Below are 11,056 nucleotides of genomic sequence, written 5' to 3' on the forward strand. Positions count from 1 at the left end.
GTGTGTTTTTTCGCTGATTGGGTTCTGCAGGTTCTCTGCTGGTACACTGGAGACGGGGATCAAGCAGTTTGTCTCACTCGGGATAGATTGTGCTTTTTTGGTTCATAGTTTATGTTTGACGTGCGATTTCTTCGCGTTTAGAGGGAATAAATTTCCGTTATAACGGAAACGTGGGCACAGTTATCTATACAAAATACACAGACTAACTAACTAACTAACTAACTAATTGACTAACATAAACAACTGAAAATTGAAAAAAAATTAGCTTGCACCGTTAGCTCCGGTAAGGGAAAGCATGAGGGAAAGCGGCTGACCGGAAGTCACGCACAAAAAAACGGAAGTTGATCACTATTTACTTCCGCGTTTGAAAATAAGGTGGATTGAATGGGGAAATATAAGCGTGAGAAATGTCAAGTGTGGCGTGTGGTGTGAGAATGGGTCAAATTGCGTGACTGTCACACTCAAAGCGTGACGGTTGGCAGTTCTGTGGCAGGGAGGAGGGTTAGCAAAACAGAGGAAAAGTGACAGGACGCTAAATTTCTTAGCTTCGCGTGGCAGTATATTTATTAATGTGGTTAAAAATACAACCTACCTTGAATGTTGCCAAAATCGCTATCTCTGCTGCTGTTAGTTTGAAAACAATCCACCACTGGCAGGCCTTCTGTCCTTCTCATTCCGCCATGCAGACAAAAGTCACTCTCCTCTGATTGGTTGTGGAATCAGTCGATCTCAGATCAGCACCCGCCTTTTTCTCCGTAGACTGAATGCACAGATAGTTTTTCACCAAATATCTCAGTGGAGGCGCGATTTGTGATTTGTAGTTGAGGGAAACAGAATCTGTGACTTGTGGGGAAGATTCAAGCTGTTGTAATTTTTGATTTGTATGTGTGTTTTAAAGGAATACAAATAATTTCCTGAGAAATTATTTTATATACATTGAACATTTTTTGCACAAGTTCACATTCAGGTTTGCACATATTCAAATTTTGTCCACAACTTCACATTGTTTGATACAGGTGCACAAATACGTTTTGCACCAAATATACTGCAACAATAGGAGCAAAAATGTGAGCGTGTCAGTTTTTTAATCTGTGACTTGTAAAATAGGATTTGTGTACCTGTAATGAAGAATTTGTCAATGTGTAAGTGTGTTGTATTTGTGGAGAGAGAAAAAATCTACAAGTACACAACTCATACTGACACACATACAAATCACTACAAGTACACAACTCATACTTACACACATACAAATCACTGTACACAACTACAAATTCTACTGTTACAGGCGCTCAAACCTTTTTCACCAATAATACCTTCATATTTTACATAAATGCTAATAAAGTGAAAATGGGATTTGGAGGAGGTGAGTTCAGAAGTGGGTTCAAAAAATAAAACTTCTTATATAGACCCTTCATTTTAATATATAACACCTGAAGAAGGTTTCAGAATGATGTCATTTGTTATTTTTTAATGTCCACTAAATCAAAGCAAATGATGCAGAGAAAGAAAAATAAATAGAATAATGTGTCTTTTTATATACATATTAGACTTTAAAAGTTCTATTTGTTTTGTATATCTTATCATCATATCATGTATTCCTGTTGTCACACAGGTCTACAAAGACAAGGTGTTGAGTCTCCTCAAGTCTTCCTGGTGTCCAGCTTTCATCTCCACCTGTATGACTTTCCTCTCTTAGGGGACACCTTTGAGAGAGAACTTCCTGCACACAAGAGATATCCTCTGCTGCTGGCCATGTCCAACATCAGCCTGGAGGTCATCGACAAGAAGAAAAAGGCTTTCCAGTCCAAAATAAAATACTATGCTATACTTAGTGCATGTGTAGCAGCTGTACCAGTTCCTGGGCTTTCTTTTGCAGTTGATATGCATGTGTTGGTTTCTGTTGTTACACAATATGTAAATGGCTTTGGGCTTGATAAACCGTCACTGCAGAGACTCGCTGACAGTACACATGTGCCATATGATGAACTGATTGTCATCATAGTTTCACCACTGGCTGCAGTTAAAGAGCTTTTGGATTTTTCTTTTAATAAATTGCATTGTTTTTTATTAAGCACTGTATTCAAGACACAATATTGTATTCTAGCTGCACATATTAGCAACTATGCATCACAGGTTTTGCAGTTGATCACTCCATCAGTGGCTCCTGTATAAATGTTATTTGCTCATATAAAAGCAAATATTAATAGAAAATGTCTCACAGCTTGTACGCACATTAAAACACGCCTCTTTATCCTTTTAAAACAGGAAAGTCACTATAACACTGAATAATTCATAATACGTTTTTTATTATTTTCTGGTTTATTACGATTTTTAATTATTAATATATAACTTGGTAATCTATCTCACACTGTGTGTCATGAATATTAGAAACACTGCTGTCTTCTCTGATTGTTTTTATGTTCAGAAGTTCTTGATGTGTGTTATTGTGTCTTGTTGATGCCTGGAGATGGTGTAATGAGAGTTTGCTGCCCTCCAGTGGTCACTGGGAGGAACTACAACACAACTTCCTGCTACTGATTTTAATGTTCATTGTCATTATTGGAGCTTTCCTAGCGAGTTTCAGGAGCAGGACCACACCCCAAATACACCTCTTCCGTTCCCTATAAATGCCGACCTAACCTGCTCTTCCCTTTCGCTCCCGTCTTCTGCGCTGCCGGGACCGAGAGCACAACACGGCCCAAGAGCTTTCTACTAGCCAAATAATATTCGCTCATTCACAAAGTAGTATTTTCTACTCACCGATACAGCCATGGACGTCGTGTCCCCACCCTCCAGCACCAGCAACAGCAGCACCTGGTTTCTGGCCATGGGCCGCCAGCGCCCTCCGCAGCCCACCTCCAGCTTTTACAGCAGCCAGCCTTAGCTGGGAATTCTAGCACCGGGATGCTAGCACCCCCCGCTGCTGCATCACAGTACACCCAGCAGCCGGCTTCCTCTGGGGTTTCTGGCAACGGGATGCCAGCACCCCCCGCTGCTGCATCACAGTACACCCAGCAGCCGGCTTTCTTTGGGATTTCTGGCACCGGGATGCCAGCAACCCCCGCAGAGCACTACCAACAGCCCCATCTGCCGGCTCCAGCTGGGGCCCCTGGCACCGGGTTGCCAGAATCGTCCATTCCACAGCTCCATCAGTCGTCATCACAGCTTTCTACCTCAACTCATCCCAGCCCAGCAGGCAACCACCCATTTTACTCTGTCCACAGCCATTCCTCCCACTCGTCATCTTGGCGCTCCAGTTTCCCGTCCTTCTCCGGTTCCAGCACACTAACGCAGACAAATCGTTGACGGTAATTATATCGATCTGGCTCTTCTCCTCTTGCCATCCTTGCACCAACCACCCGGCGACAGGTGTCTTGAAGACCTTGGAGGTTGCCTCCACCTGAAGGGGAAGCAGTCCAACCGTTCCAGAGAACTCACACCAACTGAGTTTGCATATGCCTTCACTCTTTATAGAGATGTCCTGTGCTCGCTCTTCCCTGGCCGTCGCCAAGAACTGGACAACTATATGTCAAATATCCTTAACCTGGCCCTCCGTTTTGGTGGCAATGGTTTTTACCAATACCACATTCACTTCGCTTCCGAAGCCGCAGCTCGTCTCAATCAATTCAACAAAGCTACTTATTGGGGCACTCTTGACACAAAACTGTATTGCCGCATCTTTGCTGCCCGTACGGCCGTGACTTGCTCCCTGTGTGGTGCCCCGTCTCATCCAGCTTCCTCTTGCTCTGTTCCAACCCGTGCAGAACCTTGTCCTAGCCAGCCAAGAGTGTCTGCTCTTTCCCGCTTGTCGTCAGCAGCCCTGCCGCCACCCTTTCTTCCGACGCCTGCATCATCCACCCTTTCCGTCACCAAAGGAAATCGACGCTAAGGGCAGACCCATCATGCATCAAAAGGGTCATTCCATCTGCAACATGTAGCAACTGTGTCAAATATTAATATTAATTATTAATATTTATAATATAAATATATATTTATATTTTATATTTATTGTTTATTAATTCTTAGTTATGGTTATACAGTATATGACACAGTTATTATTCTAGGGCTAGTTCAGAAGTCTAGGTTGCGCTCATGGAGGGAGTGGACAAGAGACTGAGGTTGCTGATTAGATGAGATAATATATTTTTTTGAAGGACAGTGAATGACATACAGTAATGCAGTGAAAAATATTTACAGTGAAAAACCAACATATGCTATGGATACTCAGAGTGGCCACTCAGAATCTAGAAAAATACTTTCAATTCATTATTATATACAAAACCAAAAAGATAGATCATGAAAGTTCAAAAACTTCAATATTGAATCAACACAATAACAGCAATAGACCCAATAGCCCACCCACAGTTCATTGGGGAAACCCACGTCTGGGTTTGACTTGAGTCCAGGGGGAAAAGTAGTGATGGGACAAGTTGTGGGGGAAAATGTGTGTTGGCAAGGGCAGTGGGCAAAGTGAGCAGGGTATGAGTTTTTTTCTCGGGCTACAGGGAGCCCCCTACCGGCCTGGCAGGAGGGGTGCGACTCTCCAACAATTGGTCTGGCAGTAGGTTCAAGACAGGCTCCTTTTCTTAGCTCGCCATCAGGGGAAATCAATAATCTGGCCTGGAGAACAGGACCCGAGTTCAAATAAATGAAAATGAACATTTATCAATACATATAAATCCTAGTGTGCACACAATTCTATAAATAGCACTACTGCACTATAGTTAATTTCTATAAATATAAATATACATATATTTTCACAGTAGAAAAATATATTTCACATTGTTCAAAAAGTAATAAATAACATTTGCTGTATTATTCAGGCATGGCAAAATTCATATAATTCATAGACATAATAAATATATTTACTCATTGTAAAGTGCTTTAAAGGAAGCTAAATGCTTTCAGCATTAAGGCACTCTACACACACATAAACAAATCATTATACAATCATTCTAAGGACACTTAACCTTCCAAGTCATCTCATTTATAAATACATTTTAATATTGATTCATTAAACACGCAGGCTAACCGCGTCCATTCAAAATGAATGGCGGCGGCTAGGCTAACGCTAGCACGACCAACAAACAATTTGACTCACCAGTCCTGGGTTTAAACTAACACGACTCGCTCTTCTCGCTCTTCTTGTTTCGGCCGCGGTAGAGGGCTTCTATAAGTTAAAGTTTACAAAGTGCTTAGTGTCATTCTTTATTCAACCGAACCGAGGCAGAAATAAGTTTTAAACCGACCTGTAGCTCTTGTGTAACATGCCGTCTTCCCTCTGCTTCAAATCAAACTGACCAGCAGCACGCACTAATTGAACCCGATTGGCCGCGCCGACCCATGTGACTGCGTGACGTCACCGACTGCGTCAACAATGATTGGCCAACTGGCCTACATGATCATCACGTGAGATCAAGAGTAAATATCGCGAGATTTTGAGATGAGTGCAACATGTAGTAGGAGGCAGAGAGGCAGAGAGAATTTGTCACCTGGGTTACAAACAACTTCAACGATGCAGGTTGCAACATGTCGCAGTGCCGCTACCTCCATGTTTGCTCCTACTGCGGAGGCGGACACGCCCGTCCAGCATGCCCTCACAACCCAACTTCACTTAAACCAGGTGAGCACCTATTGACACCTATAAACATCCCTGCCTTAGCCATGGCACTTCGCAATCACTCAGATCCAGCTTTCGTGGACTTCCTTGTAAATGGTTTCAGGAACGGTTTTCACCCCAGTCTATCCGTACTACCATCCTCATCGTTCGAATGCAAGAACCTGCAGTCTGCCACAAACGAACCAGAGACAGTCGACCGCTTGCTTGCCAAGGAAGTCAGTGACGGTTTTATGATAGGTCCATTCGCGCATCCTCCTTTTCCGGATTTCCGTATCAGCCCCCTCGGCATCACAACCAGAAAGTATTCAGGAAAGAAACGCATAATCGTCGATCTTTCGGCTCCCCATTGCAGCACCATTCCCAGCATCAATAGCTTAATTCCAAGCGAAGACTTATCAATCAATCAATCAATCAATCAATCAATTTTATTTATAAAGCCCAGATTGCGTAATGGTGACACGATCTTCCTCTTGACGCAGTGTGGCAGACTGCTGGTGGCGTGGGGCGGGGCTTGCCCCGCTGGGAGCCCTCCTGGGTGCAGTTGTGTCTCCGGTTTCTCCGCTCCCAGCTGATTGTAGTTATTTTGTGCTGCAGCCCTAGAGTATCTCTCCTCTGGCCCTCCGTGAGGCTGTGCCGGTGAGGCTCGAAGTGGTTGAATTTACTGCCACCGTTTCCTGGACGGCGCTGCTGTTTTGGCTCTGCTCTTTTCTTGGTGGCCTGTTTGGATCTCCCAGACCCTGTCTTGGTCCTTGGGTGTGTGTGGCGCTGTTTGACCCGTTGACTCCCCGTGGCCATTTAGCTCTTCATTGAGTTGGCGTCTGGACTCTTACATTGCCACTAGCTTTTATTGATATATTAACTGACTTCCTGTTCATGTGATTTATTTTGTATGTAAATTTGTTGAGTTTGTTATTATGTTTAATGGTATTTTGGTTTCTTTTGTTTATTTTTTTATTTACTACATTGTTGCTTGTGTGTGTATGTGTGGGGGTGTGTGGTTGAGCATGTATGTGTGTTTTAAGGCAGCTGTTTGTTCACTGTGAGGCCTGTTTTAATTCTCCCTCTCCTTGTGGACAGGTGCTGCGGGCCCAAGGCGGCAACCCAATCCCTGGTGGTGGGTTTTGCTCACAGATCCTCAGTTGTGTGTGTGTGCAGTGCCACGGGTGTTTGATTTAGTTTCTCCTCCTCCTTGATTTTGGTTCTGGTCTGCCGTGGTAAGCCCCAGCTCTGTCCACTCATCCGTCCATTCCTCTTTTTTTGGCCCAAGTGCAGTTATTGCGTGTAACAGCTAGATTTCATTGATTGTTTTTTAAATAAAATTTGTGGTATATTCTCTATAAACCGTCTCTGGCCCTGTGGTAATTTCGGACCTTGTGTGACCTTTAACATTGTTAAAATTAACTATTTCCGGGGGCGCAATTCCCCAGGTGGCGTTGTCTGGCAACAAATCTTTTCCACCCTCCACTTGCCACACTCAGCTCTATTCGAAATTTAGCCCATCATAGCTGCTGCCGTTCTGTGGGGCCATGAATGGTCTCGCAAGTCCATCCTCATTCATTCAGACAACCTCGCCGTTGTCGACATCATAAACAAAGGTCGTTCCAACTCTCCATCCATCATGCCGTTCATGCGCCGCCTAGTCTGGCACTCTGTTACCCATCAATACATTCTCCGTGCAGCCCATGTTCCCGGTCACTCCAATGCCATCGCTGACTGTCTCTCTCGTTTCTCGTTTCAGAAGTTCAGAAGCTTGGCTCCTCATGCAGATACCCATCCAACACCGGTTCCTCCATATTCAGCATTGACATTCAATCTGTAAATCCTGGCCTTATACCTCTGATAGTCGAAGCACAGAACTCCATAATCAACAGCCTATCACCTGCAACCTTATCATCATACTTGACAGCTTGGAAACAATTCCGTCACTTCCACAACCTGTATCACATTGCCTTCCCATCGTTCGGCCTCGTCACCTTGACTAGCTTCATCACCCATGCTCATTCCGTCATGGCCATTACAGCTCATACCATCAAGGTGTATCTTAGCGGCATCAGCTTCTCTTGCAAGCTCATAACAGGCAGTCCAAGCCTAGCCTCTAACCACCCGCAAATTACTGCTCTCCTCAAAGGACTCATACGCCAAGAACCAGCTAAGATCCATCGCTGTCTCCCCCTTACCTCCGACTTGCTGTTAGCTTGCATCCATACCATTGGCTCTGGATACTGCGCTTACCACATCGCACGAACCTTAGAAGCCATGTTTCTGCTTGCTTTCTTCGGTTAACCTTAGAAGCCATGTTTCTGCTTGCTTTCTTCGGTTTCCTCCGATGCTCAGAATTCACCTCCTCAACCATCCACTTTGACCCACGCCGCCATGCCTGCATTTCAGATTTGTCCCAATTCTCCAACGACGCCATGGTCTTCTACATCAAGCAAAGTAAAACCAACCAATCCGGTCATCCTACACCAGTCTTCTACTTCAACGTACCATCACCGCTGAATTCATTCGAGACCCTGACTAGTTATTTGTCATTCCTAAAGTCTCAAAACGCTTCATCCACAGATCCACTTTTTGTCTCGGAAGTCAGACAAGTCGTCACTTGATTCTGGTTCCAACATCACCTCCGCCACGTACTCTCCTTATCCGGTGTTTCCCCTTTGCAGTACTCAGGTCATTCATTCAGGATTGGAGCTGCCACTTCAGCCTCCCGCAACGGCGTCCCGGAACACCTCATTAAAATCATGGGTTGTTGGTCTTCTCAAACATATCATCGTTACATCCGTTCAGACCTCAAAGATCTCAGATCTGCTCAAACCCTTCTTAATAAGTAACTGGAGGTTTTGGGGGTCCGTCGTTGCCCGGGAGCTGCGGCGGATTCTCTAAGCTTCCCCACAACGCTTCACTGGCTGAAGAACGATGCTTGGATATTCCCTTTAAACATGGCACGATTGGAGCGCATGGCGGAGAGCTAGTTAGATGGCGGACCTACCAACTGGAAAGAGTGAGCGTTTACAGCTGAGGACAGGGGCGAAAATCCCATTTCATAGTTGGAGGGGACAATAAACAGTAAAATTTTAGAGAATAATTCCAGGGGGGGACAAGGAAAAAAAGTTGTAGCCTGTCTTTTATACAGCATCTTTTACCACAATTTGACATTTTAATCTTCTCTCTGTCTCTCCGTGCGCAGTAGTGTGAATATTTATGCTATTAAGTAAACGGAGAAAACATGTCTGTAATTGTTTAATAGCAGCAAAACAATAAGGCTTCATGCATTAAAGAGAGAAACTCGATCTCTCTCCTTCTCTCCCTCTTTTTTCTCTGGCTCAGGTGTGTGGAATTGATCCTTCGTCTCTCAGTGGATATACAGTGAATGTCTATACTTATGAGAATTGGCTTAACAACTAAACATTTCCTGCAATTAAACTGGTAAACTGGTTTATAAACAGTTTGCTGTGAGATCTGCCGCTGCGCACCTCACAACCGTGCGTAATAGTCGCGTGTAATGACCGCTTCTCGTCGGTTAAACTGCACATCTTTCATGTCTCACTGACAGGTGGAGAGCCAGACAGGTACCTATTAGCTACGAGCCGCTCCGTCACAACCAGAACTCCTGTTTAACTCGATTTTGGCTGTCAGGTGTCATGGGGAACTGAATAAATTCACTGGCATGTCGGACTAGGCCTGATGTGACTGCATGCATGGCCAAACTTATGGCAGGTTGGGATATGCCTCCAATTGAACTCAGCGGATGCTGAAATGACCCACTTGCAAAGAAATATAGTGCAGCAGTGACTTTTACAGCAACGGGGAGGGTATAGGGAGTGTTGGCATGCGTCTCCAGATCAGCTGACAGGAGATGGGATATTTCCGTCACAGCCTGGCGAGAGAGACGGAGTGCACAATAATAACCTTTCACATTGTAATCATATTTTTATTTGTTATCTTTTGCATATGTGTGGCTGCTCCGTGTGTGTCTGAGCAGAGTGCACGCGCGTTGTGCACCCGCCTAGAGACGCATATTACTAACTTGTTTAACAGCGAAATACTGCGCCGTTGACTTTAGACCAGGTTTTTGTTGGTCACTGGCGCATTTGCTTTTTACGTCATCTAACTAGCAACGCGCCATGACTGCGCCTGACCACTCCTCATTTTTAGACCAACACACCCAGAGAAGCGCAAGTTCATTTGCTAGTTAGACGACGAGGGCACAGGGCGTGAAAATGACAGCTGCGCCTGCATCTAAATAGCAATGACACTTGCGACATGGATTATGCGCCCTCCGCCGTCCGCTTTAGACCATCTAAATAGGGCCCCAGATCAGTTTGGCCTACTAAGATGTGTTCATAATAACAGAGGGTGAAATCTCTTCATGTGAACACATACAGTTACCATTTGTTTTGGATCCTCTATATGTAATGTGCCTGTTTTAGCGAGAAGCAGCTACCTTGTATGTTTCATTAAAGTAAAAAGTAGGTTTTTGCTGAATATTAGAAGCTTCTCACCTGGAGTCTTAGGGCTCTAGTTTCCCGGCGCAGCACAGGGTGGCTAACCCCGCGCAGAGCTAGTTTCGAGCAGCGCAACCCGAGGCGCGCTCAGTTTGGTAGTTTGGCAGACTGTAGTGTGCTGAGATGGGTGTGGCGGCACAGCAGGGGGAGGTGTCGACAGATCCAGCTTGGAGCAGTGACAGTTTCGTGCCAAAAGGCTTCGCTGAAGGTGCGCTTAAAGCTCGCCAGCTGAAACCAGGTCTACTGTCAACGCAGGCAGAGCGTAGCCGGTGTAAGCCGAAGTTTGGCTGACCGGCGGACAGTGCGCACACGTCACCAAAACCTCACAGGCAGGTCTCCAGAATATCAGGCACATTAACAATGCAATAAATAGCCATAAAAACCACTATTCAATTCAACTATCTGCAATCAGCACATAAATGTATCTCTATATCGACTGTCCTGTCACATCTCATGTCAGATCAAAGGGGATTGGCACCGTTTGGCACGTTTGGCACGAGTAATGGAAACACAGCCTGCAAACTAATGAGTTCACATCCCTCTCAGCCAACCACAAACAGCCACAGCATCAGATAGGGAGTATATATTCAGCATCTGTCATCTTAGAAAAGTCAAAAGAAAAGAAACAGAGTGAGACTGCAAGAGAGAAAGAGAGAGCGCGCGTGCACGAGAGAGAGCCCGTGGAGGTCTGCTCGCAGTTCCGTATATTCGGACACTGTGAGCTTGGACCTCCTGGACCAAAACATCAGTTTCCTCCTGGGAGAAGTTTGGCTGTCTGACGCTACTGCTCTCTTCTGCCATGACGAATTGAGTAAACTCTCATTACGCCTTTGTGTGGCGCATTTAAGGGCGAGGAGAGGGGCTCATTGATTGGTGTGATGTGTGTAAAACCCACTCCACGCCTTCTCTCCTCCCTCTTTCCGACTTGCGC

General features: G+C 45.0%; 1 long non-coding RNA gene across 1 annotated transcript; it reads right to left on the reverse strand.

Moving 5' to 3' along the window:
- Positions 1 to 4,043: 4,043 nt before the first annotated feature.
- On the reverse strand, positions 4,044 to 9,014 carry LOC126401292 (uncharacterized). The gene is made up of 3 exons (XR_007571059.1): positions 7,905 to 9,014; positions 5,102 to 7,866; positions 4,044 to 4,620 (listed from the first exon to the last, which is right to left on the reverse strand). It is a non-coding gene; the product is annotated as an uncharacterized LOC126401292 (long non-coding RNA).
- Positions 9,015 to 11,056: the final 2,042 nt, after the last annotated feature.

Source organism: Epinephelus moara, chromosome 14 (genome assembly GCF_006386435.1).
Source record: "Epinephelus moara isolate mb chromosome 14, YSFRI_EMoa_1.0, whole genome shotgun sequence".
In the NCBI taxonomy this organism is placed as follows: domain Eukaryota; kingdom Metazoa; phylum Chordata; class Actinopteri; order Perciformes; family Serranidae; genus Epinephelus; species Epinephelus moara.